Here is a 6,314-nt window from a genome sequence, read left to right as displayed (position 1 = left end):
TTCCACTACCACCCGCATACTGACAGACAAATCAAAGTGCTCAATTGTGGCATTGAATAATGTCTTTGTGCTTTCGTCCATAAGAAGCCATCTTCCCAGGGTAAGTTCTTAAGCTGGATCGAATGGTCATACAATACTTCTTACCATTCGAGTACTGGGGTTTTTGTATGAAATCACTATTGGCAAAAAGCCTTTCAATTTTCCATAATACCTTGCTGGCACCTCTAACTTGGAGGCAGTGGATGACCTCCTGACCAACAAGGAGGCTGTTTTCGCTGAATATAGAAAGAAGCTATTGAAAACTCAAGCAATTATGAAGCAAATCACGGATACTAAGCACCGAGATGTCAACTTCAATGAAGGTGACTAGGTAATGGTTAAATTGTGCCCTCACCATCAATCCACCATTTATGGAAATCATGCTACTTATTCTAAGTTAGCTAAGAGATATTATGAGCCATATCAGATCCTGGAACGCATTGGTAAAGCTACATATAAAATTAAGCTACCTGAGGGTGCTCGTGTTCACCCTGTATTCTATTTTCCATGCTTAAGCCATTTCATCTTTCTACCTCAAACACCACCTCTTCCCTGCCACTATCGGCTACTTTGATTGATAATCAACCCATCATTACCCCTTTAGTTATTTTGGGAACTCGTTTGTTGGATCAAGTGACCTCGAAATAATTAAGAAGGGGGGGGGTTGAATTAATTATTAATGAAACTTTACTAATTAAAAATCTATCCTTCTTAATGTTACCAAAAGTAAAAGCAATAATTAAAGTGCACAACAAAAATTAAAAGAGTAGGGAAGAAGAAGACAAACACACAAGAGTTTTATACTGGTTCGGCAACAACCCGTGCCTACATCCAGTCCCCAAGCGACCTGCGGTCCTTGAGATTTCTTTTCAACCTTTTAAATTCCTTTACAAGCAAAGATCCACAAGAGATGTACCCTCCACTAGAACTGATCCACAAGAGATGTACCCTCTCTTGTTCTCAGTCACAACAACCCAAGTAGATGTACCCTCTACTTGTACCACAAAGGATGTACCCTCCAATGTGTTAAGACAAAGTTCTCAGGCAGTTAGTCCTTCGAAACTTTGTGAAGGGGGAAACAAAATAATTCTCAGGCGGTTAGTCCTTTGAAATCTTTTGTTTATGGGAAAGGGAAGAATCAAAAGAATTCTCAGACTGTGTCGTTTTGAATTCTTTGACAAGGGAGAAGGGAGACACAAAAGAGTTTAGGCGGTTAGTTCTTCGTTCTTTTGGAAAAGGGAGAAGAGAGACACAAAAAGAATTCAGGCGGTTAGTCCTTGGCGAATTCTTTTTGGCAAAGGGAAAAGGGAATGAAAAAAGATGAATAACACAAGTTTTTGAACAAAGAACTTTTCTTGGAAGAGAAAGTTTTGAACAAAAACTTTTAGAAAGATGAAGAAAAGATAAAATAAGAAAGTTCTGAAAGAAATGAAAGAAGATGTTGAAAGATAGATTGAAAGATAGAATGATTGAAAGAGATGATGGATATGAATGAAATGATTGATGTGAATTAATTAATGTTTCATGCCAAGGTCACATATTTATAGTTTCTTGATGACTCAAGTCAAAACTTGTAACTCTTGGCAATTCCTTTAAAACTAATCACTTAAAAAGATATGACTTTTGAAAGAATCTTCAGAAACAAGTCACATGAAGAAATGTGACTTTTGGAAATGAATTTTTTGAAAACAGTCACTGGTAATCGATTACCATAAAGGTGTAATCGATTACACATCAACATATGTGACTCTTCATTTTGAATTTTGAAAATCTTAACGTTTTAAAACCACTGGTAATCGATTACTATAATCTGGTAATCGATTACCAGAGAGTAAAACTCTATGGTAATGATTTTGTGAAAACTTCTTGTGCTACTCAATGTTTTGAATAACTTTTTAATACTTATCTTGATTAAGTCTTCTCTTGATTCTTGAATCTTTGAGTCTTGAATCTTGATCTTGATTATTCTTGAATCTTGAATCTTGAATCTTCTTGATGAAACTTTCTCTTGATTCTTGAATTGTTCTTGACTCAATCTTGAAATCATTCTCATGGGCTTTTTGTCATCATCTTTGTTATCATCAAAACAGCTTGAATCAATCTTGATTCATCACCATGAATCAATCTTGATTCATCATCATGAAGCAATGAGGTTTGATTCTACAATCTCCCCCTTTTTGATGATGACAACTCTGAAATCAAGAAACACATACACACATAAGAAGCCATCTTCCCGGGGTAAGTTCTTAAGCTGGATCGAATGGCCATACAATACTTCTTACCATTCGAGTACTGAGGTTTTTGTATGAAATTACTATTGGCAAAAAGCCTTTCAATTTTCCATAATACCTTGCTGGCACCTCTAACTTGGAGGCAGTGGATGACCTCCTGACCAACAAGGAGGCTGTTTTCGCTGAATATAGAAAGAAGCTATTGAAAACTCAAGCAATTATGAAGCAAATCACGGATACTAAGCACCGAGATGTCAACTTCAATGAAGGTGACTAGGTAATGGTTAAATTGTGCCCTCACCATCAATCCACTATTTATGGAAATCATGCTACTTATTCTAAGTCAGCTAAGAGATATTATGAGCCATATCAGATCCTGGAACGCATTGGTAAAGCTACATATAAAATTAAGCTACCTGAGGGTGCTCGTGTTCACCCTGTATTCTATTTTCCATGCTTAAGCCATTTCATCTTTCTACCTCAAACACCACCTCTTCCCTGCCACTATCGGCTACTTTGATTGATAATCAACCCATCATTACCCCTTTAGTTATTTTGGGAACTCATCGTGATCCTATTTTTACTGGTTCCAAGTTGCAAGTGTTGGTTCAATGGGAGGGATTGTCCCCTAATGACACATTCTGGGAGGACTAGGAGCAACTTTAATCATCTTACCACCTTGAGGACAAGGTGCTTTTGGAAGCTGTGGGGGTAATAGGAAGAATGAACCACAAGCACAACCCAATCTAAGGGGGAGGTTTTTAACTTATTGGCAAGTGTACCAATTTGCACAAGTAGTATTTAAACGGTAAGACCGAGTATCGTACCCATAGGGAATTTGTTTCACTTAGATGTTGTATATTCAGTATGTAAACACTTTTAGCTTTGGAAATGAAATGAAAGGTTTATCAATGATTTTATTTTCTGTAATTAATTACTCTACTTATCAACTTACGAAGTAAACACAAAGTTGTAAAATGCGATAAATATCAAGGTAAAAGCGTCGGGGAGTCTTCTACTAAACTTTCTCTTGCCGTTATAAAAGGTTTCCCTCTATTTAACGTTATTTTAGCGCTCTTGCACCACCTATTTACTCAGACTATGATTCCTCACAAGAATGAGCCTAACTCTCTTAGTTTTTGTTCTTGATTCCTCAACCCACTCATTCTAAGGGAGTTGCAGTACGCACCCAATACAAAATATAGTAGATTACTGCATTCTATTCCTAGATAAATAGACCTTTAGATGCTCTATCTAGTTCTAAGGATTCCAAGCATTTTCCAACACTTAAAAACCTAACTAAACATACAAATGGATGATCAAGCCACAAGCATGTAAAATAAATGCAGATAGAAGCAAAGGACACCAGAAAATAACATTAAATAGATAGTTAGAAGTTTACATTAAGAGTGCTCAGTAGAATAGCTCCCTAACAATGAAGTTCCTAGCCATCCATTAACAAGGAGGACTTAATACAAAGAGGAAAATAATGTTTTTGTGAAAGAAAATGGTAAAGGATGAAGAAAATGTCTTCTCTCCAGCCTAAGTGCCTTCTTCCTTCTGTTTCATGTAGTAGCAGCTTGATGTCTTTTCATTTTCCACCAACTCAGTGTTTTAAAGGCTCTTAGACTTCTCAGCATACGAAGACTCGCTCAGCGAGCATGTCTCGCTGAGCGAGAGTAAGTGAATATCCACTAAGAGAGCTTGGGCGCGCTAAGCACGAGTGGAGACAACGTCCTTGTTGGGCGGGCTGGCTGCGTGCTAAGTGCGCTGCTCTCTGGCTGATCATCTTCTAGGGTTTTGCATTCTCTCAACGAGCTGGCTGCCTTGCTTAGCAAATGAGGCTCGCTTAGCCAATCTATCTCACTAAGCGAGTCTTTAACAACATTTCACACCTTCTCTTCTTTAGCCTACAAAGTGAGCTAAATTCAACATTAGTTCAAACAAAAATGGAGTTTCTGCTTTATAAATTCATACGAGAATGAAAATATTTACAATCTTCACAAAAGAAACCGTAAATTAGAGGCACATTGCTATTTTTTTACTTATTTTCAATGCAATAAAATATCATGTATAGCAATTAACAAACTCCCCCAAATTTACAGTTTTGCTTGTCCTTAAGCAAAGAAAATAATAGTTTTCTTGTCCTCAAGCAAAAGGAATCAACAGTGGTTAACCAAAATGGTGCTTGTCTCGTATGCATCAATCACACAAATAGAGATGACTAAACATGCATCAACCAATAACCTTCCGAAATGAAGTGCATTATATTCAAAGACATGAGCATGTGCATTAAGTAGCAAAAATGAAATAGGCTAGCAGGCATGACAAGTATCAAGGAAGGTCAAGCAAGCTTAATCCTCACGGCCACTATTTCTCTCATATGCACAGGTGTTTCAGGTAATTCTTCATATAGAAAACTAACACAATTTCCAACTTTTTCATTTCATCTCATTCCATACAGTCATAAACACACAAAATGAATATGAAGGACTTTCTTTGGCTTGTAATGAGGCTGGGCTAAGAACAATTCATAGTTTTTCTAGGATGCAAAACTTAGGTTTTAGGAGAGCATTCATCCATAGATCACCCTTTTCTTTAACTTTCTAGCTTTTATTGACATGCCACAATTAGCAGTGCAATTAACAACACACAGAGCTTCCTTTATTTTTGATGTTCTTTTTCTCTCTCTTTTTTTATTTATTTTAGCAGTTTATAATTACTGCTAATGGTTGTGATTTTGACTCTCTGTGTAGCTGTTACTTACATTCCTGAAATATAATTCACCTAAACACACTCCCCCAAATTTGGGACAAATTTGTCTTAAACCATACAATGCTCTCCTATAACCTAAGGTAGGGTATACAGAGATAGCCTTTACATTTAGGTTTAGGGTTCAATGACTCATTCATTCATATTCAAGCTCAAAAGGGTGCAAGGGTTTAATCATTCATGAACATGGTAAGGCTGTTTAGCTAAGTGGCTAAAATCAATTCAACATGGCCTTCATCATTTCCAAATCATGCATTCATTCAATATTCAAATATTCATGCAAAAATCAGTACTTGATGCTAGTTGTCCTCTCACAGTTTAAGATTCACACAACTCATCGGGTTACAACAATTGGTTATACCTTCACTATTTCCCAGTCATGCAAGCTAACATTTTCACTCACGCCCTTAATTTTCATGCCTTTTTTCTTCTACATAAAGCAGACTTATTCGAGGTATATGATATCGCAGTGCAAGTCACTCATATCATGCAATCAATTTAGTCCAAACCAAATATCAAAACAAACACCATTGCTGAATAAGATCATGAAATGCAAGAGTCAACCACTGTTCAAATTCAAAAGCAGTAAAATACTAAGTAAATTCTGCATTATTTCACAAACAATCATGAAATGCAAGAGTCAACCACCATTGCCTATATTTGTGGTTCCTGGGCCACAAGAGCCTCACCTCCCCCCAAAAAGGAAGGTTGGACTTCGGGCCAAGCTACTTGTTCCAAGAAGTCCTCCATGCTCATGATCGGCTGCTGCTGAGATAAATTCTGCATACTCTGCATCACCAGGCAAAGGCCATGATGAATGCTCTGTAGCATGGGCACAATGGTGTCACTGCTTGGTGCGGAGGGGCCGGCTGGAGTTGAAATAGGTGCTGGAGGTGGAGGGACTAGTGCTAGTGTTGGAGTTAGAGCATCTGAAGGGGCCTGCGTCGTGGCCTTGCGGGACCCAGGGAATGTGATGGAAGGATCCTCTGGGTTCCAACAGTTCTTTCTGATATAAGCCAAATTAATGGCCGGGCTGAGGGACTCGAACATCAACGAATCAGACACCACCCCTCTGGCTATGCATAAGGCTGTGATAAGGGAAGGAAAGCCCAACCTAGAAGAGTTAGACTTGGCCATCTGGGAGATCTATCCTAAAATGATTGAGCTCAGGTCCGTGTCCATCTTCATGACTAGTCCGTACACAAAGCTCGCTCTGTCAATGTTAAGGTCAGAGGTGTGAGAAGTAGGAGCGAGGTTGAAGTATGAAAGGAC

This window comes from Glycine max, chromosome 18, assembly GCF_000004515.6.
Source record: "Glycine max cultivar Williams 82 chromosome 18, Glycine_max_v4.0, whole genome shotgun sequence".
In the NCBI taxonomy this organism is placed as follows: domain Eukaryota; kingdom Viridiplantae; phylum Streptophyta; class Magnoliopsida; order Fabales; family Fabaceae; genus Glycine; species Glycine max.
The sequence above is the reverse complement of the archived record's forward strand: the minus strand, read 5'-3'. Positions refer to the sequence as shown.